Source organism: Prionailurus bengalensis, chromosome A1 (assembly GCF_016509475.1).
Source record: "Prionailurus bengalensis isolate Pbe53 chromosome A1, Fcat_Pben_1.1_paternal_pri, whole genome shotgun sequence".
NCBI classification, from domain to species: Eukaryota; Metazoa; Chordata; class Mammalia; order Carnivora; family Felidae; genus Prionailurus; species Prionailurus bengalensis.
In genome coordinates, this window is record NC_057343.1 from 224,621,204 (window position 1) to 224,646,299 (window position 25,096).

A 25,096-nucleotide genomic window follows, 5' to 3' on the forward strand; every position below is an offset into this window, starting at 1 on the left:
CCTTCACACCCAAATATTAGAAACTCTTTATAATACAGAATGTCTCACTTCAGGTAGAATGAACTTTTTAGCATATCTACTCATAAGCAAAGCTCAATAAGCAAAAAAAAATATCTAAGTGGCAATGCTTTTCATGTTCATTCTATTCTGGGCAGCAGAATCTTGTGTCAAGAAGTCATACCATGGAGCCTAAAAGCTATCTATTTATATTGTATATTAGGCCTCACTTCACTTAAAATTATCCTTGTGTCTCTAGACTTTCCTAGATCTATCTGAGTCCACATCTGTATAATATGTGCCCAACAGGAGAGGAGTGAAGTGCACAGGCTCTGTATCTGGAACCCCTGAATTGGCCCTTTGGGCCCCCCTCTGGGTGACATTGGCAAGTTAACCTCCCAGCAGTTAGGACCAGCCATGAACAAAAGGGTAACAAGAATACCTTCCTCATCTTGTTATTAGATTCAAATGGTAAATACTCTAAAGTGTTTACTAATATTCTGACAAATACTAAGCCCCAATAGGTCTCTCTTAAGCAACTGTTAAGTCTCTGTGTAATTGAAAAACTTGGTTTTCCACCTGCCGTGTTGAGAAAAACCCATTTCTTTCCTACCGTGTCTTTCTTTCACCTGACTATCTCCTTTACTACTCGCAAAAACACTTCACTACTGACACTCTTGGTTACCAAATGTGTGGTAGTTATTTTCCCATACAAAACAATCGTCAGCAACATCACCTGGGTGTCCTACAACTGAATTCTACCCACAGCTAGTGTCGGATTGTCTGGGCTACGCCCCAGTCCCATAAGACTTCCCCCTCCCGATGCCAAACACAAGTAGTAAGGTCCCATGTTACCCACAACTTCTTTTCAATTTGGCTACACATTGGAGGTTCTCCCCTCAGGTTTGATTAATTTGCAGGAGTGGCTCACAAAACCCAGAGAAACATTTAACTTACCTTTATCAGTTTATTAAAAGGTACGAAGAAGGATACAGATGAACAGCCAGCTAAAGAGATACATAGGGCAATGTCTGGGAGGGGCCCAAGTGCAGAAGCTTCTGTCCCCATGGAATTGGAGTCTATCACCTTCTGGATACGTAGACGTGCTAACAAACTTGGAAGCTCTGAGTCCCATATTATTGGGATTTTTATAGAGGCTTCCTCCTGCAGGCATGATCAGCAACTAAATCCAAGTCTAGCCTCTCTCCCCTTTCTTGGCGATGAGGAGTGGCACTGAAAATCCCAAGCTCCTAATCTTGGCTTGGTTTTTCCAGTGGCCAGCCTCCATTCAGGAGTCTGCTTAGCCACCTCAATAAAACAGAAGTTGTTCCCCCAGCAGTCTTGTCAGTTAGGGATTTATAAGGATTTTAGGAGCCCTGTGTCAGGGACGGGGTCAAAGACAAATACTAGAATAGGTGCTCCTAGTGTTCTTATCACTTAGGAAATTTCAAGGGTTTAGGAACTCTGTGCCAGAAACCAGGGAAGTGGAAAGATCAATATACGTATTTTCTATGCATGCTCTCTTCCCCTACCCTAAATCATTCTCTCTCACCTTAGATTTTCTTTTTCTCTAATTTTTTCAATGTTTATGTACTTTTGAGAGAGAGAAAGAGAGAGAGCAATCTGGGGAGGGGCAGAGAGATTGAGAGAGAGAGGAAGACACAGAATCCAAAGCAGGCTCCAGGCTCTGAGCTGTCAGCACAGAGTCCAACGTGGGGCTCAAACTCACAAGAAGTGAGATCATGACCTGAGTGGAAGTCGGAGGCTTAATCCACTGAGCCACCCAGGCGCCCCTCACCTTAGATTACAGCCTTGTTTTAAAATCTTGTTGAGAATGTTGAACTAATAGGATCTATAGAGACCTATGCACTCGTTTACCATAAGTACTCCTAAATAATCTGCCCGTAAGGATAAGGCATGGAGTCTAGTTCTGGTTCACTAAGGGGAGTGATAAATCTTAACAGCGTACTTAAGAGAAGAATTTCTATCTACTTGCTTTCCTATTCTGCTCTGTTTTTCCTTTCTTATTTTTTTATACTTTATTTATTTTGAGAGAGAGGGTGAGCAGGGGAAGGGCAGTGAGAAAGGGAGAAAGAGCCAAGCAGGCTCCATGCGCTCCGTGCAGAACCCGATGCAGGTCTCCATCTCAAGAACCATGAGATCTTGACCTGAGCCCAAATCAAGAATGGGACACTAAACTGACTGAGCCACCCAGGAGCCCCCTGCTCTGTTTTTCTTATTTTCATTATAAGACCTACCTAGAGATGTCCACTTCTTGCTTTAAGACCCAAGAAACTAAGACTTTTTTTTTTTTTTGCTTATCCACTTTTCCAAACTATTTCTCTTAAATATGGTGTCTTTCCTAATCTGTTTCTATAGAAAGAACTCGTCCTTATATGCTGCCTCAGTTGCTGACCGCTAATGTGATACCACAATAGTCTCTTTAGAGTTGCCAGACGACTAATGCAGCCACTCAAACATGTATGTGTTATCGGAAGTTTAGTAATTTTTTTAAGTGTAAAGGAAATTTTAATTTTACATTATGTGGGTTTTGAAAATTTTCCGTTTTTGTAACATTGTTTTCTTTCTTTTTACAAATGAAAATTCATCTTTTAATACCTTTTAATGGTTTTGAAATTGCTTTGTTGAAACGTTAGTCTAATATTATTCATTAAAATTGCATTTCTTTCCTCAGTGGCAAAAGAAAGGGAAATGGGATATATAACCAAAAATAGCAATTTTGAATTTTTGTGTTTTGTTCCCCTAGAAATGACAATGTCCTTATAAAGAGAATTTAGAGAGGACTTGTATTTCTTTCCCAGGTTGGCAATGCAAAGGCCTGAATTTAAAAGAAAGAAAAGAAAAGAAAAAGAAAAAAGAAAGGTTACTCTTGATTAGCAAAAGCCAGTTTTCCAAGGAAAATAACTTCCTTAAGTATTTGAGTTTTTTCAGTGCATATTTAGTCCTTCAGAAATACATTGTTTGGAATATTAGTTGATACTTTAAGTGATGCTTTTAATTAGGAGAAAAAATTTTCAATTGTTTCTCCAAGGAATTTTGAAAGTGTGTTTTGAAATTCTTGACAAGATGGATGGTTATCTTTTGACATTGCCAGTTACTTAAAAAAGGAACATGAGACATGAAAAGGAAAAAAAAAAAAAACAAATGAAAGACATTACTATTTAAAAACGTACATTTATAATATTCATAATTATTGATGTTTTCTCTTATAGGCAATTTGAATGTGACTTAGAAATTATAAACTGGTCCCTGGGCCATGGCATATAGAGACAAGCCTATATTCATACCCAAGTAGAACTCATGAATTAAAGTAGAAGCCTGCAACCAACCCATGCCCAGAAATTTAGAAAAAGTCAAACACAAAATTAATCTCCTACATTCTTCCTGGTACAGAGTCTAGATAATATACCATTCACTTAAAATTGGACCATGAAAATCTGTCTACATCTCTTTGCATGTCTGTTAAAACCAGCACTCAGACTGTAAATACATAGCGTTGAGTTTTGTTGATGCAAAGATTTTTTTCTTGAGGATCTCAGATGAACAAGTAAAGTTCAGTACCTTCTCTTTCTGCTTTTACCGCTGATTGTCCTTCCACATTTCTATCAAGACCCACAATCCCTTGATTTAATTCTGTCCTCTCTTAGCTGCACTTCCTAAGGACAGAAGACCTCATTTGTCTATAATTTCATTCAATCTTATGAATACCAACTTTACACCCTTGTCTTTTTACCACATCATGCAGTCCAGATACCTACATGTTGATTAGTAAAATTATTTACCATTCTGCTGGTGGAACACAAACTCATTATCTCCAACGCATACTGGGAAAACTCAATAATCCCTGGCAACCTTTCATGATTTCCCTATTCAGCTGTTACATCATAATTCAGTTCTCCTGTTCTCTGTAAGAGAGTGGTAACTGATATGTAAATATTCTCAGATCCAACTCAGTAGGTGCACAACAATGAACATTCACATATTAGTTAACATTTTAAAGTGATATATTAATTTAAATATGCTCACTTTTCTTTTCCATGTGTATAAACATGGAATTGATCTTTTTCTCTTTTCCTAGATCCAACACTCTGATAGTTGACCAGGCTTTTGCTGCGATTCTAATACATGACTGTCTGTATCTCTGAGATATAACTATGCTCCTGATCCTTAGTACATGCTGTTTTTACTCCCATGTCCTTCTGATGGGTGGTCTATGTCCAATCACTGTAACATCTAAGAGAGCTTGATTTCTCTCATCCAGTTCAGGGTACAGAGTAAATATTGGGTCACACTTTTTTGTCATTTTGGGACCTATGAGAAACTTAGGGAAGCCAGCCTATTGTCTCACAGCTAAAGATGGCCTATCTCCAATTCTGAGCCAGAGTTTGTAATCAACGTGAACTGCAAATCTATAATTCATGATGATTCTAGGAGATACTATCATAAGCCCAGGTTCATCCTATTAACGTCCCCAGCATGCTTCCTCCTGTTGATTCTTTTGTTCCAGTACATTTCTTTTCCTTTCATTTTATCTCTGACTCTGTAGAAGTCCATTGCTCCACCGTCCACTCTAGAAGAATGTGTGTGTCCTGGGTTGCTGAGGGATAATCTCTACCTGAAAAGAGAATGTCAGAGCTTGGACAAATCTCTCTCCTAACCAAATGGTCAGCAGTTTAACTAGTCACTATCATCAGATACTTTTCTTGTTGTCAAGAAAACAAATACAATGCACACTTGCCTCCCTCCACCTGCCTCATCGGTGCTAATCTGGGAATGGTACTTTCTGAAACTGAGGCTCCCACTTTGTGGATTCACACTTCTACTCCACTTCCCTATCCACAACATTGTTAATCCTGTCTAGTGTTAGAGAAAAAAAAATGACTGTAATAAGATCGTCTTGCTAAAGATTCATGACTGTTTCTTACTTTCTTATGCTTAGCCTTTGGCTTTTTTTTTTTAAGCTTTGATTTTTTAACTTCATGTGCAAGTAAGTAATTGTATCTTTTGCTTTCTTCCTACACAGCCAAAACTTAGATCTAGTTGTTTGCTTTGGAAAGTTTTGGCTGTCTCATGCCTTCATTACGTGATTATCTCTTGTCCACCCTTCAGGTATCAACACAGTACATCTTCTCTGGGGAGATTTTTCCATTCCTCTCAGACTGGATTAGATGCCTTTTCTGGAAGAGTTCTTATCCTGACTTCATCAGATCGTAGCAAAACTTATCACATTGACAGCATTAAACCTCTACCTTCTGTTTCTCTCTTCTCCAGTAGACCATAAGATGGCTTGTGAGCAGAGGCTGTGGATTTTTCTTCCTTCTAAAATCATAGGCAGGACTTAGCACAGAGCCTTCACTTATAAACATTTTGAAATGCAGTTGAATATTAACTGTTGGACTTGACTGCCCTCATTGAATTTGAAAGTATGGTAGTCCTATGCTTCCCTGGCATATTTGGAGAACCCCTACTCTGATCTTCTCTAAGTATCAGAGAAATGCTGTGAATATTCTGTCATTGGCATTTTCATACAACCATATTCTCTAAAATGACACATTAAGCAGCAGGGTATCTGTTGACTTAAATAAGTAATCTAAAAATATTTTGGATCTCACCATAAACAACTTTTCTAACTCTTCACAGCATTTGGGGAAAAGCACATCAAAAATACAGTTGGCTGCATAAAACAAAGTGACAGTCTAATTTTAGTTCTCAAAATACAGATATAAAAGTAGTTACAAAGGAAATTGTGGGTTCCCCAAAGGTTTGGTTTTAAAAATAGTTTGATAGGTGTAAATTTAAATGTGCATGTTGTATCCTGAGGCTTGTTTGCAACGTCTATGTTGAAATGTGTAACTCTAAATTGAGGAAATGATGAAACAGAAGCCTTCACTATTTTTTATGGCTGGTATCTCTAAATAAAATTCATCATGATATTTGCCAATAAATATAAATAAACAGAATCAGATATCAAGAGGCCTTGAAAATAATCTTTTTCTTCCTTAACATCTTGGACAATAAAAGGTTCACAGACTTTCTAAATTGGTTAGTCATCAATCGAATAAGTCCTATTTTGTTTTAAAGGTTTATTTATTTTTGAGAGAAAGAGAGAGAGAGAGAGAGAGAACGAGAGAGGCAGAGAGAGAGGGAGATACAGAATCCAAAACATCCTAAACAGGCCTCAGGCTCTGAGCTGTCAGCACAGAGCCTGACATAGGGCTTGAACCCACGAACCATGAGATCATGACCTGAGCAGAAGTTGGAGGCTTAAGCAACTGAGCCACTCATGTGCCCTGAATAAGTCTTATTTTTGAGCTATGATGGAGAACTTATCAGGGTCACAACAATCAGCCCATTTCCTTAGAATACCAGTGACAACCCAGTGGGATGGGAACCCAGTGGCAACATTCCTCGTGTGGAACATGGACCCTAGTGACCATATTCTACAGCATTTGAACTATCAACCGCTTGATTGCCTTTGCAGTAGGAAGCAGTAGCATTACTTCACACATTGTAAGCAAGTTCATATGTGTATAACTACAGGATCATATGTAAAGATTGATATGTGAAAGTTGACAAGTTGTTTTTCCTTTGTAGATACACTTATAAAAATAATAACTTATTAGTAGCAAATACTCATAAAGTTCTAGTATCATTCCAAAATGATTCTATTCACAAGGAATCTTTATTGGAAAACTACTAAGGGCATTGAGAATTGGTGGTCATTTTGGAGAATGAAAAAAAAAAAAACAACCTTCACCTAGGCATTGACTGAGGTAGAGGGGGTGATCTATGGTGATTCTTCAGTATTTATTGTTTCTGCAGAATAGTAAACCTCAACTCCAAAGCACTTCCAAAGAATAAAATTGGAGAAGGTACAACAAACAGTATATTTTTGATGAGTTTGCTCATGGGTTCCTATTTTTAAATGACATTGGTTCCAGTGACTTTATTTTAAATTTGCATTATCTCCAGACTTTTCAGTAATTTAAAATGAGTTCTAACCTTCACTGTATCTGTTTAGGGAAGACAAGTCTTAACTTCTAACAATAAAAAGCAGAATTTGAATAATGCTGGAAGTCTCTTTCAAGCTAGTTTTTTCTTCAAGTGTGGAATGTGTTTTAAACATCGGAATATCATCACATATATATGAATGCCTCAAACATACAAACATCACAGTGATTCGCAATTATTTTTCTTTTAAGACATTGCTTCACTGACATAGATAAGAAATCTAGAGTATAGTTACATAGGACACACTTATTAGACTAGAGGATATTTCCTACAATGCTCAGAAATATTTATCATGTTGACATTGTCTTAATAAAGTGTTTACTCAAGTAACTTTAATAAGTAGTAGAAAATTAATTATAGATATTATTATATGACAATACATGAATGGGAAGTTCAGAAGTCATTTTAGTCTCCCTGGGAAGCTTCTTGATGTGTCCTCCAAGTAAGAGAATGAAACAAAGTCTCATTTTATTTTGCCTGTTCTTCTGGGATCTAAATCGATGACTACAGAGGAGTTTTGTGATATCATTACAAAGCAGCAAAAGGAATTTGCTTCAGGGAGAGTGCTTTAGTGACAAGCATGGAAATGGTTATATAAGAACCCTACAAATTTGACTCTTCTGGTATCATGCCCAATTTTGATCTCTCCTAGTCCAAACAAAACATTTTATGATGCTTACTGTACTTTTGCTTATGTTCTCCTTTCTAGACTAAAATGACCTCTCCAACTTCTTTTCATAAAAAAAAAAAATCTCCTTATCCTTTCTATCCCCACTTTTCTTTGAAATCATTTTAGATTCCATTATTAAGAACTAAACACTCTGTCAGTATAGGTAGACATATTCATTTTTAGAACACATAAACTATTATAAATATCTTCTTAACTCTCAGTGTCCTTATACCATTTCAGATTAAACAATAATTAAATAACCATGCTTAGTCTTGAATGTCAAAGCAAGGACTTCCCTCTTTATTTTAAATCAGTTGAATGAATCAAAGGGGGTTAATAGGGTAATCAATAAACATCAGGTTTATATGTGAAATCACTCTAATGTAGTGAGTAGAATAGTTTGTATAGGAATAACAGTCAATGTGCAGAGACCAGTTAAGAAATTATTTCTGTAATTTTGGGGAGAGATGATGATAAATTGGACAAGAAGCATGTTGGCTGAGATAGAAGGCAGTGAAAGGAATTGGAATGCTATTTGTGGGGCAAAATGATGGTATGTGATAACACACTAGATGTATGTGTGGTAAGGAAGGATGAGATGAGTTGGTAATAAAAGGTGATCCATTGAGTTCATGAAGTGTGTGATTGCCTCAATAATAGAACCTCTCATTGAAATAGGAAATTGTAGGGAGAAGGCCAGAGTTGGGGGATGAGATCATTATCTCATTCTAGATAATGCTAACTAGAATGCTAACTTTCTAGAATGCTAGCATTCTAGAATGCTAACTTTGTGGCATCTTAAAAATCTAATGAAATGTTCAAACAGCAGTTGTATATACAGGTCAAAGCAGAGGCATTGGCTAGAGATACGTATGGGAGAGTCATCCCTGGAAAGAAATTGGGTGAAGCCCGGTCTCTGACAAGATTGCCTAGGTTTGAGTACCAACCAAGAAACAAAGGAAATAGTCATGAGGAATTGCAACACTGAAACATGGGGAAGAGCAAGCTTGCAAAGGAGTTTGAGAAGGTGCAATCAGAGATGGGAGTAAAAATAGAAAAGCACTTTGTCTCGAAAAGTAAGAAAATAATGGTTGTGTGAAAGCCTAGTTGGCACTACTGAAAATTCAGATGAGGATTAAAATATGTCCTTTGGAATGATCTAGTACTCTTTGTGAGAAATTAGCATGGTGGAATGAGGGCAAGAGAAGCCAGATAAAAATGATCTAAGGAGATGGTAGAAAGGTTAAGAAAAATAATATACGACTTTTCAAAATGTGTGGTAAATGGAGGATAGAGAATATTCTATCATTATCCATGCAAGTTCTTTGGGGGTCAGTTGATACATCTGCCAAGAAGAGGAAAAAATAAGTTTACACTTTGTTAGTTAAAATTCATTATTAATATGATGGACCAATAGTGTAAAAAAACAAACATAAAGAGATAGAATAGTTCTAATCCAGAAAAATAAAGTTGCAGCCATCCCAAATTTATTAAATTTGTAAATATTTTATCTTTGAAAATGGGGTATTATCAACCATGGAAACAAAGAGAGAGAGAGAGAGAGAGAGAGAGAATATCAGTTATTAGCATTGTCCATCCATAAAGGAGTTGTCTTGGCCAGGTGTTACTATATTTTGGAGAAACATGAATTATCTTAGTTTGATGCAATTAAAAATGTGAATGATATTAACTACTTGTGCCCCCTTTTTGTTCTTATAAAGCTATCTTTTCATAACAATTTGACTTCTTACTCTGCTTCAACTGAGTAAGAATAGATTCTTGTGTGAAATTGCAATTTTGGTCTCCATAGTACTTGGGGTTTTCTATATACATTAACCCATCTCTATTCTGATTTCATATATCATTCTTGTGATCTTGGTTAATGGCAATTTTGTCTTGAGAAATGGGCCTGTTCTTAGTTGATAATGGAATCAGATTTCTAAATACATAGATGTAAGAACTGATTCCAGAACCCAGCTAGTAAATGGAGGTGTAGCCCTCTAGGAGACCAGATGGGAAGAAACTATGACATAGAGTCCTCTACATTTAACATCCCTTATTGGATATGAGGTGTCCCTTATTTTCATTTTCACATTTCCAAGTCTGCAACTCATGTATCATTTTAAGTACTTTGTGGACAGATAGCATTTATTTTCTAGAGCACCTAGCAAATTGCTGTAGACATATTGACTACTGAAAATAAAATAAAAAAATTAAGTGTTTATATAATTTTATTGATATGAATTTGGGCATAGGCAGGGTGTTATCTGCTTGGCAGCCAACTTTGTATTTAATAGGCATTACCCATTAACTTACTGAATTCTCTTGTGCTGGAAATTAAAACCCTGAGGGGCAGGATATTGTTGTAAATATGATAGACTTTCAAAATCTTGGGCTTTAATGGATAGATATTAGCTAAAAATGAAAAAGTTCTGTGCTGTAGTTGGATTCTTTAGTGGAATTAACATTCATGTGAAGCATGGTTGTTATATACCCTCAAAGAACAGATTGCCCATAACATGCTCTGTTTGTGATGGGATATTAAAGACCAGCTCTCATAATTTTTCACTCCACATTTATAGATTTGTTTCTGCTGACAGAATACTGGAAATGTAATTAAATGTTTAGTTTAATTAAAATGGAAAATAAAGCCTTGTTCTCAGAAATCCACACAGCCCCCAAAAATAGCAAACATGAGTGATTATGTATCTCAAAAGAGTGTATGCTGATTTTCTACTTGTATATATTTTTATAATGCTCACATACAATTATACTTGTATATTGCATAATCTGCAAAGCAAACTGTGCTTTGTCATCACAAAAAAGTATATCCAGAATAAATAGGATGTGTACAATAATATTACATATATGAAAATTGGCCAAGTTTTGATTATCATATTGATGGAATGTGTTATGTATTGAGAACCTACAAAAGATGTATCTACAGTAGGGCTCAGCTTTTTTTGGTTGTTTGTTTATTTGTTTGTAAAGTACCACATAGTAAATGTTTTTGGCTTTCTCAGCCATATGGTCTCTTGTCAAACTACTGTATTGCTATCGAATGGGTATGCCTATGTTCCAGTAAATCTTTATTTATGGACACAGAAATTTGAATTCCTTATAATCACATTTCATTAAACAATAACCACTTAAAAATGTCAAAAACAAAAACAAAAAATTGTAGGCTCACATTCCATACAAAAATTGGCATAATTTGTCCGCCACTCTTTGGTCTACACACATGCAAATGCATGTACTTACATACATACACACACTCACACACACACACACACACCGCTATTTAAGGTGTTTCACTTCACACTATTCATTAAACCTCTTGATTTCACCTTCTGCTCTCCTCTGCATTGCTCGTTCTGGTCTATCCATTTTGCTTTTTGTTTGTTCTCCTCTCCCATGAGCACTCACTTGATCATTTCCATATTTTGAGACACACCTAAAAATTTCTCCCACATTCAAAAATTTTTAGAAACATTTTACTGTAAACTTTTCTCAGCATTTGAAGTGCTAATGTTTCATAACATAATTTACTTAACAAATAGTTCATACGTAGATCAGCTTATTACTATGTTTTTATGGAAACTTGTCTAAATTAACACCCTGATCTTAAATATTTATGGGATGTATTTTCAATATATATCAGATTAGAGTCAGTATGTATTTTTTATTACAAATGGTTAGCCAGTTGACCTTCTATAGTTAACCGAATATTGCACCTTTCCTTTTCCAGTTTTCTTTAATTTTTTGTTTGTTTGCATTCCCACCAGCAGTGCAAAAGGGTTCCTCTTTCTCCTCACCACCATCTGCCATGGCCTGAGTTGTTAATTTTAGGATTCTGCCCCGTGTGAGGAAGATACTTGTCTGATGAGGACAAAATAGTTATTTTATGGTTATTTTTATTTTGTAAATGGATTTCTTATGAGGTCACTCACTGAAAGAATGAAAAAAAACTGTAGAGTAGAAAAGAGACAAGTGTAGAAGTGGTCACCTCAGAAAATTAAAAAAAAAAAGAGTTGGGAAACCCAATACCGTTACTAGGAAAAGCCATTGTCCATTTGAAGTCTGTTTCAAAGACAGAATAATTTATAGAATAGTATGTTATTTCTCTAGCAATTTAAAACTGTAATAGAAAATGCTTATTTTAATGCTCCACCCATGACCCTCCAATGCACAGCCACATACTGTTATTTATATATGTTGTAATTTTCACAAAAATTTGCAGGTTCACATGACTTTTACAGTCTTGGGGTAGATTTTCAACTTTCTAAACAAAAAAAAAAGGTGTTAACACACACTCATCTTTCTTTCCACATCCTAATGTGTGGTTGTTCTAACTGATTTCAATCAGACAAAATCAGTCAAAATTTGGGAAAGGCAATACTGATCACGCCCTAAAATAATTGAGTAACCTCTGATAATGAATTCCAATGCAAATTGTGATGGCTTCCCAGGAAACACACCCAACAAGTGAATTGCTTCCTTCGCTTGGGTTCCTTTTATGATTTTCACTCTGTTTCACTCATTGTTGTGCTCTATAGGCTCTGTGATTGGCAAACCAATCCCGTTTATCTTTGGGTTCTGATTTTGTTCCCTGGAACTCTAAAATAGAGAAAGTCTGTATCTTCGCTGAACAGATTGTGCATAGCAGCAGACTCCCTACTTTAGTCCTGCTTTTCACCTTTCAGAGGAGTAGGTGATCTCAATAGCACTGAATGTCAACAAATGAACCCTGTTGCTATCAGCTGATATCAGACCCTGGTTTTCCTTTGCAATGCATTCTCTTCTGTTTTGCAGTCACTTCTAACTTTGTAACATTTAGGAAGAATGCCATTTATATGCATATATTTTGGTGAAATCATAATAGTAACTGAGAGGTTGTGTCTATGTTTATAACTTTTATCTACTGGGTATACATTGCATTCCAGATCCTATAATAGGTGAATTATATAAATTATCTCCAATGTATGTAATCACTGTAACTTTTCTTCCAGAAGATGCTATTATACCATCAAAAGATGAGAAAACTGAGAGCCAGTGTCCATCAATGTCAACCTACTGAATAAGTGTCAATGCCAGAATTGACCCAAGTTGGTCTCTATCTAAAATCTAAGCTTTTGTGTTCAAGTCCCTTGAGGAAAAAAAAAAATAATGGCACAAGGATTTTGCAGTAAAGAACTCAATTACATAATGCGTTCACTGAAGTTCTAAGGGAAATTCAGAAAACGGTTGATTAAATGGGATCAAGGCCGTTTTAACACAGAAATTGTATCATTGGATTTCCTTTATGTGCAGAGTAAAATTCAAAATATTGTAGACATGTACTAGAAAGATTTAAGGGTGTTTAGGAAGGAGAAATTCTAGACTGAAGAATGTGTTGAGAAAATCGTCAATGTCAATGATGACTGTTTAGCGGTGATGGTCAGAACATATGGTTAGGGGTACTATGTGTAAAATGCCAACTATAATATATGAATATTGGCAGTTGGAGGAATCTTTAGAGAGGCAAAGGACAATGGCAGTTCCTTTGTGGCAATGACTTGAGGCCTACATATATGTTTCAGTAGGACTGCAGTATTCTGATAATAACTTAACCCTACCTACAGTTTAATCTTGCCACTCTAAGGGCCAGACGCAGAGCAGGGCAATAAATATAAAGACTGATTTTTTTTCTCTGCTTTCCTGCCCTGTTGTGTAATCCCCAGAGTCTGTGACAGCCAAAAAGGGCTGGGCTTATAATGGGAAAGTGCTTTAGGAAAAATATTTTGGCACATCACCATCGACTTGCACTTAAAAATAAAAATAAAAATGAATAAGAATATAAAGCATCCTGAGATATGGGTAAATTAAATTCCTTTTCATCTAACCAATCTTCGTTGAGTCCCAAATTAACACTGGCAATATGAAATTTATTTTAGACTCACTTTCTAGACAATACTTTAGAGACACTGTTCTCTTTGTAGCTTGTTCTGTTCTTTAGAGGGATTGATGGCCTCTATAAATTTTTCTGAGTTAAAAATAATCAGGTTTTATGTGATGACCCAAGTTTTCTTTCAAGGTAGCAACATAAATAACCTTTAATATACAGCAGCTACCCTTACGTTGTACGCTCAAACACATTCAGCGTAAGGGAAGGTGATGGAGTTCACATTTCAAATTCTTGTTTTCAAGAAAGTCTTTAATTTCCATTATAAATAATTACACATGTTTACTAACCTGGAAATCCTTCTGTAAAGAAATTGTGAATAAGCAAGGAAACGGTAAAATATAGCTAATCACACATCTTCGAATGAAGATCAGGCTTTTCATGCGTTAACCTAGAAAGTATGAGATCTCATTTGATGATTTTTGCATGCTGTAGAATATGTAAATCTCTACTAAGAGTTCATTTTATCCATGTTCAGACTTTTTTTTTATAGTGACCAAACTTATCTTCGAGTTTCTACATTTTTACACTGTCAGTCTTTGCAAATATTAGAAAAGTTTTGTTTACGAACCTGTAATATAAAGTTCCATTGACTAAAATGCCACCCCTTGTGAATCATATCAGCTTAAGATTTAATAGTGTTTCCTGATTAGCTTTTCTGACTTCCCTCTCCCCTCCTTTCCCATCCCTTCCCCTCTCTCTGTTACATTACCTAGTATGTCCTCATCATTGATCCTATAGAAACTTTTCTCTGGTCCTTTAGGGGCTTATATCGTTAGTATTCTTGTGGAGATGACTCATAAAATTGTGCTTCCCGCTTCAAATCCCTATCCCAAGCTGCAGTCTCATATTACCAGGTGACTCTTGTATATCTCCTCATAATGTCTGGTTAACACCTCAACATGGGCACATTCCAACTTAAATATATTTCCCAACCAGATATTACTATTTTCTTCCCTTTGATGGTGCCATTTTTTTCCCCAAAATAATACTTGGCAACTCTGATTCATTCTTACCTGCATTTTGTTATGATAAATCTAATTATTTCTCTAAAAATTGCCAAATATGTGTACCTTTATTTTTCGATTCTCATGCCAAGTTAAAGGCATTTATTATAACTGTCTAGATTTTAACTATTAAATTTGCCACAGTTTTTTCTCTCTGCAAGTCAGCATGCAGAAAGTCCTTCCTCATATTGGGCTCCGTTTCTGATGCCTCTGCTCCTACACCTAAAATGCAAAAACCACTAAAATTCCTCCTCCTCTTACTCCTTCGCTGTATCGTTTGGTAGATCACAGTGACATGAGAGTTAAGCACTCATGTTAACTGATAAGTCATTTCACCTACCTGATTAGCAAAAACTCTGGCAATAATTGATGATAAAATGTGGTACACTATATGAAGATAGAAGAACTCGAGACAGAGCTCAATGGATGATGTGAGGATTATCCCTCAAGGGGAGTTGAACCTAATTTATTGGATTGGTGATAGTAGTGAGTAGCGCTCTTCATGAGTCTGAACAAGCCCCATATTCAGAAAGGTCCCATGCTTAAATTGGTGCCATCAATTCAATTAAGCTTATCCTTAATTTTTTAGCAAGAGTCCCCATACTTTTATTTTTCACCCTTCATCCAATTATGAGCTTGTCCTGGTGGCGAAGACAAGAAAGATATCAAGGCTAATGCCATCATTTTGTTCAGACCAGTGTGTGTGTGTGTGTGTGTGTGTGTGTGTGTGTGTGTATACTTTATCAACTCCATTTTCCCTCCTGATCTCAGATGAAGTGCTATTGGAAGTAATTTATCTATTTCATTTTTAAAATTTGTTTATTTGTTTAGCGCTTAAGTCAGGGAGCGGGACAGAGGGAAAGAGAGAGAGAATTGTAAGCAGTCTCCATGCTCAGCCCAGAGCCTGACACGAGGCTCACTCCCACAACCCCGGGATCACGACCTGAGCCGAAATCAAGAGTTGGACGCTCAACCAACTAAGTCACTCAGGCGCCCCATCAATTTCTTAATATGTGAGAAACACTGTCCTTATATAACTTACAGAATTTATGGTGTTGCAGTGCATTTTAGTGATTTCTTTCTAGTTTTGTGGTGGTTGTTGTTTTAGTTTAAAGCCACAGAGTATCTCCACTACTTTTTCTTTATATCTCTCAATGGAACTTAGAAGTGTGCTTTCTATATGGTAATTTTTATACATTTTCTGTAAAAAATCTGTTCCTGTATACCTGTATACTTATACATGCGCATCCATGTATATTTATTTATATGTATATGTAAATGTATTATATATACATACAATGACTGTATATAAGGTTTTAAACGTACATAAGGTTATAAGCTTATATAACACACACAACATTTTTTTACTAAATATAAGAAAGAAGATTAGGAACTTCTGTTGAACTCCATTTCCAAAACATCTTCTGATTGAGCATTAGAACAATTTATTTATTTATTTATTTATTTAGTTTTTAAATTTTTTTTTTCTTTTTTTTTTCAACGTTTATTTTTGGGACAGAGAGAGACAGAGCATGAACGGGGGAGGGGCAGAGAGAGAGGGAGACACAGAATCGGAAACAGGCTCCAGGCTCCGAGCCATCAGCCCAGAGCCTGATGCGGGGCTCGAACTCACGGACCGTGAGATCGTGACCTGGCTGAAGTCGGACACTTAACCGACTGCGCCACCCAGGCGCCCCTAGAATAATTTATATTATAACTCCCTATTTGCAATAGCACACTAGAAGAATGGATATGGACAGAAAATTATGAGAGAAAAAAACCAAGGAAACCATCAATACACATTCTAGTATTCACATGAAGAGAAATTAAAATGATGAGATAATTTCTTAGCTACTGAATAAGCAAATGGAAAAAGAAATTTTTTTTTCAAGTTTGTTTTTGGTTTTTTGTTGTTGTTTCTGTTTGTTTTTTGTCGTGTTTTTTGCTTTTTTTGTTTTTTTTGTTTTTTTGTGTTTTTTTTTTGTTTTTTTTTTTTTTTTTTGAGAGAGAGAGAGAGAGAGAGAGAGAGAGAGAGAGAGAGAAAGAGAGCAAAGGGGGATGGGGCCAAGACAGAAAGATAGATAGAATCCACTGTCCACACACGGCTCGATGTGGGGCTTGAATCCATGAACTTTGAGATCACGACCTGAGTCAAAATCAAGAGTCGGACACTTAACCAACTGAGCCAACCAGGTGGCCTGAAATGTTCTTTTTCAGGAGTAGTGAGGGACCAATTAATATTTTGCTCTTCTCTAAAGGTGTTGAGAAGTAAAAAGATAATTTATGTGTTTTAAGAAATGGTCATATATTTTGCTTAGTAGTTGCACTATCAGGATTCTATCCTGTATCCAGTAGTCAGAAATCTGGGTACAGATTTAGAAAAAGAGATGTTCATAGAAGCATTATTTATAATATCAAAAAGTTAAAAACAACCTTAACGTTCAATGATAGGAAAAAGATTAAAGTATTTGCATATATGCTAGGATTATTTTTTGAAAATTTTAGATAAGTGCTTTGAATTACAGAGAATATCTTATATTAAAATTTAAGGTGATATATGTATCAGTTTTCAAAGTGTCTTGTAAGATATTCCTAGGGAAAGCATTAATAATAGGAAGTTTAAAAGTCACTGTTATACTACTATTCCCTCTGGGATGGTCACAAATATACATTAGCAAATTGAATATAGTTCTCAAAATGATTTCATCAACTTAGAGTTGATTAATTGAACATGAATTAAATAACCCTTGTTTCTATAAACTGAGGTTTAGAGACATTTTAGACTTTTATTTCTCTCAGGTGTGCAATATAATATTTATTTCATGGTTAAGAATCTTAGAATGCTTCAGGGTAATCAAAATGTAAATTTTTCTTAGGTAGTAGCAAAAAAGGTAAATAGAGGTAGATATAGAGATAGATATACATATAGGTAAATAGAGACAGATATGCACTGAGTGAGTGCTATCCTCACAACATGTCAAGGAAGCTATATTTTCAATATTAATAAAAAGCTTCCAGGTAAGAGTTTGTGATTTGCCTTTTTCTGCTATAAAATGGAGCACAGGTAGCAAATATAATTTATTTAATGAGTGCTTACTGAGCGCTTGAAATTTGGATTCAACTAACCTTTATTCAAAGCCTTTTATATGCCAAGGACTGCTCTAGACACTTTTGTGTGTGTAAAACGCTTCAGGGACCAAGAGAGCTTTGTAACATGAGTGTGTTTGCCCACATTACCAGTCAGGCACCGTACACAGGGAGTAAAACAACCTTGTTAAGCAACTTGTCTTTAAATATGAATGGTAGACATAGAGCTTGACCCTAGGTAGGCTTGTTTACATTATACCAAACTGCTTTTAGACAAACAATGTTCCTGGTGTTTATTAGCTTGCATTCAATTGGGAGACTGATAAGAAAAAAAAAATGACAAAGGAAGCAGGTTTGTATACAAGTAACTGTGTGCCTAATAGTTTTCTAAGCATGTTATCTATTTCGACATACTTAATCCTCCTAGTAAGCAAAAGAGATAGGTAATATTATACTCACAGTTTTCTGAAGAAGAAACAAAGCACGTATAATTATATAACTTTCCAAGTTCCAATTACATAACTTTCCAACTTTCCAGAATCTGTGTTTTTAACTACTGTGCCATGTTGCCTCTGACTAGAACACAATTTGTTAAAGCAAGATATTATCAGAGTTTTAAAAGTATTTTATGGCGTAAAAAAAATATCAGGGGCTGCATTTTATGGCCTGAAAAAATGTACGAACTGTTGAGGCAAGGTGCTTTCTCAGAAGAGATGATCTTTGTTCTGATCCCTGAAGGGTAGATAAGGCATGGGGCTACAGGGAAAGAAAGGATGGTGATCATCCCAAGGGTGAGGGAGACGGACGTGGAGTTAGAAATGATATTAGCACTGTTAACTTAATAAATATATCCTGATGTGGCTAACAAAAATAGACATCAATTGAAAAGAAACAGAATTAGCTATAGCCCTCTGAAAATTCAATATTCCAGGTACATTCTCAATATTTTAGAGGCGTGAAATCATTGCCGTCCATATTTCGATGCTTTACTTTTATTCAGCATGCCTGTTTACCTTTACATTGTTGATGTCTATATCACATAACCGAGTTATACGGAAACTATTGTCAGTAGAAGCCTCTCAGCCTTATTTACAAGTTTTGGTCCAAAGCCTTATCTTTGTTACCATGTATTTACTACTCATACTTTTGTTCCCAGCTGTAGTATCTATTCTTTGTGAAATGTGAGATAACTTTCTCAAGACCCTAAAAAGGTATTTCAAGTTATCTATCCAAATATACTGGCTTTTTGTAATGTATGAAATGTCTATGGATGGCGTTGGTTTCCATAGAGTTGATAGAAGTAGTAATTGGAAGAGATTCGTGTCAGAGCTTTGCAGCTTACCACGAGAGACCCTCTTCCAGCCAAGCACCACTACACTTCTAAACATGTGAGACAGATGCCTAACCAATTGCTACACCAAATAATTGTATTAAAACGTCTCCATGTAGGCTATAATGAAATCGTGCAAGATATAATGATGGCAGATAGAAAGATCATGTCATATACATCTCCCCTAATTATAGTCTACTGTGTCTGTCACAGGAAGCAGTGGGGTTATGCTGACATGACTTTTACATGAATGTTATACCGACTAAAGTGATCCCGCTATTTTCTTCTCTTACTGATTTGCTAATCTCTTTAATAAATCACCCTCTAACTTTGCCAGATTCCACCTTTATTTCAATAATTTCTAATTTATAGACTTTATATTTAATCAAGTTGCAAAAGTTGGGAAATGTTCATCTGTAGTCTTAGTGTACTGTTTTATTCTCATCAGACCTGCAAAGTTTACTGAGATTATTTCAGATTCTTTTTTTTTTTTTTAATTCTGGTATGAGAGCACCTGGGTGGCTCAGTCAGTTAAGCATCTGACTCCTGGTTTCAGCTCAGGTCATGATCTCACAGTTTGTGGGATTGGGCCCCACGTTGGGCTCTGTGATCGCAGCCGGGAGCCTGCTTGGGTTTCTCCCTCTCCCTCTCTCTGTGCCCCTCCCCTGATCATGCTCGCTCGCTCTCTTTCTCTCTCTCTCTCTCTCTCCCCCCCTCCCCCCAATAAAAACATTAAAAATTAGAAATTCTGTTATGTACTTTGTGTAATTTTTGTCCAAAAATTAATCTTGGGAAACTAGGGTACATTAGTAAATTTTCACTTATCTGGGAACCAGTATCCTCATTCTGTCATTTACAGTGCAATAGCTATCTATATAAATCAAACTGTATACATAGAAATTCAGGGGTTCGGGACCCCTGGGTAGCTCAGTCAGTTGAATGTCTGGCACTTTATTTCTGTTCAGGTCGTCATCTCCCATTTAGTGAGTTAGAGCCCCACATGGGACTCCTTGCTGATAATGCAGAGCGTGCTTGGGATTCTCTCCCTCTCTCTCTCTCAAAATAAAATAAAATAAAATAAAATAAAATAAAATAAAATAAGAAATTGAGTTTTACTTTTTCTTGTCAATTAACAATTCTGTTCTGTTAGATGTAAACAAGCTTATTGGTTGTTGATATTTTACATGGACTGAAGAAATTTTTGGGTTTTTTAAAAAAATTTTTAATATTTATTTTTGAGAGAGAGAGAGAGAGAGAGATCAGGGTAGGGACGGAGAGAGAGGGAGACACATAATTGGAAGTAGGCTCTAGGCTCTGAGCTGTCAGTACAGAGCCTGATGCAGGGCTTGAAGTCACAGGCCTTTGAGCTGTGAGATCATGACCTGAGAGGAAGTCGGCTCCTCACCCAACTGAGCCACCCAGGCACCCCAGAAGAAATTTTTCTTAAAAAGTGCATTCATTTATCTAACTATCATTATGAGTAAGGGAGGTGCTAATTTTTAAAAGTAATTATACATGTAGTTTGAAATATTTTTGATAGATCACTCTTCTTCATTGTCGTATATCAATATTTTCCCAGTACTCTTTAATTCCTAATTTGAAATGTGATAATAGCACGAGTAAAGGCTAACTTTATTAGGTCATCTTTAATCATACAATTAGAGACAATATTTTTATTAATCTGTTTTCTTTCTTTTAAAGAGATATGCACAATCTGCACTACCCGTTACCCAAACACATAAAATAAAATAGCTGTAAAGGAAATTGCGTATTGATTCACGTTTTCAGCAGCTGTTTCTGTTTACATAAAACTCAGATCATTTTTAAATGTTAGTACACTTTCAGTAATTTCAGTGACATATGATCCACATAACTATAAGAGACTCTTAAATACATAGAACAAACTGAGGGTTTCTGGAGGGGAGGTAGGTGGGGGGATGGGCTAAATGGGTGATGGGCATTAAAAGGATGGCACTTGATGAGCACTGGGTGTTATATGTAAGTGATGAATCCCTGGGTTCTACTCCTGAAACCAATACTACCCTGTACATTAACTACTTTCAATTTAAATAAACAAATTAAAAAAATAATAATAATAAAAGAAACAACCACAGTAACAAGTTTGTACAGTTGACCATTCTACATGCTGAATTATAACAAGGGCAATCCTCGCATTTCCGTTTATTCCTTCTTTCTTTAGATTTGAAAATATTGCATAGCCTTCTGAATTTCCAGGTAAAACTGAGCATGAGATAACATCTAAAGAGACAATTTCCTGAGTCTGTCTCTCAGAGAATGATCACAGTTTAGCATTACAATTTCTTCTTTCCAGTTTCTATAGTCTGACCAGCATCAATTGTGTGTCTGATGCTTCTCTGTCACTGGTGAAAATGATTCTTATAACTCTCCCAAGGTAACGGCAGTGGGGACTGGGATCAGAAATGTCCATGGTTTCAGTTTCAAAGATTAACTCTGTAATAAATTCTGCTGACTGATACATTGTTCAGTTTTTTGAAGTAATCTTTGACATAAGGAGAAAATAAACACCTGCCCACCACCTGGCAGCGTGTTCCACATTGGTTTACTCACTTTATTCTTCTTAAGCTGAAAATATAAGAGAATCAGTTAGCGGCTGACAGGTTCACCTTTCTATGGCGAGAGAAGGTTGGCATAGTTTCAGGTATGAAATTTTGGAAACCATTGAAATCCAGCGTACATTACATCACTGGATTTGTGGAGAATCTCGAGCCCTTAATCTGGATGCAGTCTCAGAGATACAAATCCTCCCCTGGTGAATCGATTCTTTTTCTAGAAATGGGTTGTATTGTTTGTTGATGCTGACAAATCCCTCCGTATGCCATCCCACTCAGGAGCAAGTGCCTGTTGACTTCCATTATGACTGGCCACTAGATGTGCTTATTAGGGTCTTATCCAGGGAAAACCACCAAGGAAGACTAGTGAAAACACATCTTATTTTCAAGTGTATCCCTAGGAAGCTCATTGCTGGTGTCTCAGCAAAAGCTTCACTGGCAAGCTGGCAAACAGTTTATTTCCCTCAACTAGAGGCAGTTAAACCGGCTTCTCTAGAGGATGTCATAATGCGAAATTTTAAAATTAAATTACATGACCTCTTACAGACCCCAAACTCCTCTTTATATCCCCTATTATTTTTCACAACAATCCCTTTCCTCGTGCTGCCTGCCATGAGTTCGTAAACCGAAAAACCTTGAAGTGGATAATTTTTCAATACTTCCTTCAATAAACACAAACAAGAACTTATGTTTGGCTACTATGCAAGGAAAATCTCATTTAAATCAGAAGCTGCATGAGAGAAGATATACAAAACATAAAACAACATTGGCTCATTATTCTGATGCTATCGTTTCAGTTCTACTTTTCCCTGAGTTGAGTTTTTGGCAATTTTCAAATGACTTCTAACATCTTTCTTAGGAGTAACTTTTCACTTAAATGCACAGTCCCTTCCCAACCAGAAACTGTCCGATGCAAATGCTTTTTGCATTGTTTCTGTTAGTTTGTTTAATCGCTTCAAACACCCAAACCAAATTAAGTCCCTTCACTTTTCACCTCACTCAAGCTAAATAATGATAGTAAAATATAACTCGTTGACTCAAAACATCTCAGCTTAGGCACTAGACGTTTCCTGGAAATACCACCTACTTCTCAACCTCTTTGACCTCTCTGGAAGCGGAACGAAAGGAGATGATTAGACATGAACTAAAGTTTATTAAAAGTTTCTCGTGGATTAAGCACAATGGCAGAGATTTTCCTTTAATCTTTGCAGAGACCCTCTGAAGTCAAGATCGCCTTCTCGATTTTAAAGAGAAGCATCCTCTCAGCAGTGAAACGCCATATACGCATTGGGTATAGAAAAAAGTCCGAATCAGGATTTGAATCCACGTCTCCTGGACTTTACAGGGTCTCTTTCCCCATCCTACCGCGTCTCTTAAGTTTATGTCTTTGTTCCTTTGAATCTCTGAACCTGAGCATTTATAGGATGGGAGCAAGTAATGCTGCCGTCTTCCTGGAGGCAGTGTCTGAGGGTCTTGTGGAATTCTTGATACACCTGCAAAGTGACCCTCGGAATAACCATTCAGTTGAGATAAACTCCTACAGTCCCTTGCTACACTCCTTTAAGGATGCCCCATGTTCTTAAGGAGTGGATGTGGGTGACTTTGCGCTGGGGGAAAGTGCCGAAGCTATTTCACATTAATTTTGAATACCGCCAGTCAGGGCCCGAATCCTTGTTATCAAAATCTATGTACCTTACAAAGCGTTTTAATTTACTCCGGAGTGATAAGAGTTGAGAAGTTTAAGTGTGAGAGAGCGTTTCCCTGGTGCGGGCAAAAGGGGGTAGGCGAGGCACTGGAGTTCCTATTTATCTTTCCAAATAGAATGCTGACCTCCAAGGGAACGCTCTATCTCCTATAAACCGTCCATGCCTCGAGTACTTTGGGGTAAGGCATTAAAGGGCATCACTCAAGCTAAATCTCACGGCTACCGCCGGACTATGGATCACTGATGAATGAGCCAGCAGTTGAATGTTTAGCAGGCTGTGACGACTTTGCACGGAAATAGGAAAATTTATTACCCGCCTGCCACAGCAGTGCCTGTCCTGGCTGCTTTTCCTCCGGGTCCCTCCCAACGTCTACTCCCACGCCATCTGATATAGTCAAACCCCTTGTCGCCCCCCCCCCCGCCCCCCAGTTTCCCCTCCCCGCAGAGAACGGAGGGTCTACACCTTCTCGGAATCCTCTTTTTTTTTTTTTTTTTTTTTTCCTTTTCCCCCAAGAGCGGTGATGCTAATGATGCTGCTGTTGGTCTAGGGGTTTAATTTTTTTTTTTTTTTTTTTAATTAAGGGCATCGCTTTCCACCTGACCTTGCAGGGAGGGCTCTAAAGGGTGTCCATTTGCGCGGCCCCAAAGCTGCACGATGTGGGGGGGGGGGGGGCGCGGGGGGGGGGGCGGAGAAGGAGACAGAAGCAGAAGGGAAAGGCAGCGGCCGGAGAGCGGGGAGGAGAGGAAGGAGGAGAGACGGGCAGAGGAGAGCATCAGGCGGACGGGCTCCGCCAGCCAATCAGAGGCGCGCTCGGGAGCTGCAGCAGCCGGAGCCGCGGAGCCCGGGGCTCCAGGAGCGCTGAGCCGAGGCTGGGGCTCTCCGAGGACGAGGTGGCTGTGCCCTGAGCGCGGGGGGGAGTCCCCTCTTTGCTGCTCGTAAATTAAGTTCCTTTCCGCCAGTCGGGGCAAGTCAGCCAAGGTAAGGCTTCCGTAGACGACACTTTACTCTGTAGCGACATTACTATCTATTGCATTTTATTTATTTATTTTGGGGGGGGGGGGCGGTGGGGCTGCTTACCCGGTTCTGAGTCAAAACCAGTGTTTGGTGAGATGCTCCTCCCGGATTGGCTTCGCAGGATCTAGGGCGAGCGGGAAAGTTGGGGCTGATGCCTCGGAAGCCTTGGGGCTGGGATACATTTTTTTTTTTTTTTTTTTTGAAATTTTCTTACCCAGGAGTGTTGCTGTAGAGCCTATGGAATGTGAGTCTTAAGAAGCCGGCTGGGTATCTGTTTATGTTTCTCGGTGGATGGTGCTGTGGTCCGCCCTGCCCCCCGAAGAAGTTGGAAGGAGTCCGCAAGGCACCTTTGAGTAGTGATGGCCTCAAATTGAGCCGTCACGTATGTCTAACTGTGAAAGTGAGGGGGAGCATTGTGAGAATAGAAACAGGGACGTCGCAACTGGAATTTTGGTGGTGCTTTTTAATTATTGCCTTGCCAATATCCTCTAAAATTTCCTGAGAGCTGAGGTCTGAAGCCGCAGGAGAGCAACGCTCATTTTCTTTTTTCTCTCTTTCATTCTTCTTTATTTTCCCCTGAATTGCTTCCGTAAGTGCTTATTAACGCTTAAGATGAAACTTTTACTTCTTTTAAAGGGCACTATAAATGATGCATAAAAAGGAATCAGGTAGGCTCCTGTGATTAGCAGCACACTTTATTTAGTATATGCCCTTATGGTTG

At 37.4% G+C, this 25,096-nt stretch overlaps 1 protein-coding gene across 5 annotated transcripts in view; it reads left to right on the plus strand.

The window, feature by feature from the left end:
- The window catches only part of CDH18 (cadherin 18), a 1,036,719-nt gene that overhangs the window by 497,283 nt on the left and 514,340 nt on the right, over window positions 1-25,096 (plus strand). The window contains exon 1 of one of the 5 annotated variants that reach the window (XM_043600789.1): window positions 24,156-24,339. The exons of the other annotated variants lie outside the window; for them this stretch is intronic. The gene's annotated coding sequence lies outside the window, so the exon portion shown is untranslated. Of the gene's footprint in view, window positions 1-24,155; window positions 24,340-25,096 lie in introns of those variants that run through there. 5 annotated transcript variants of the gene reach the window in all.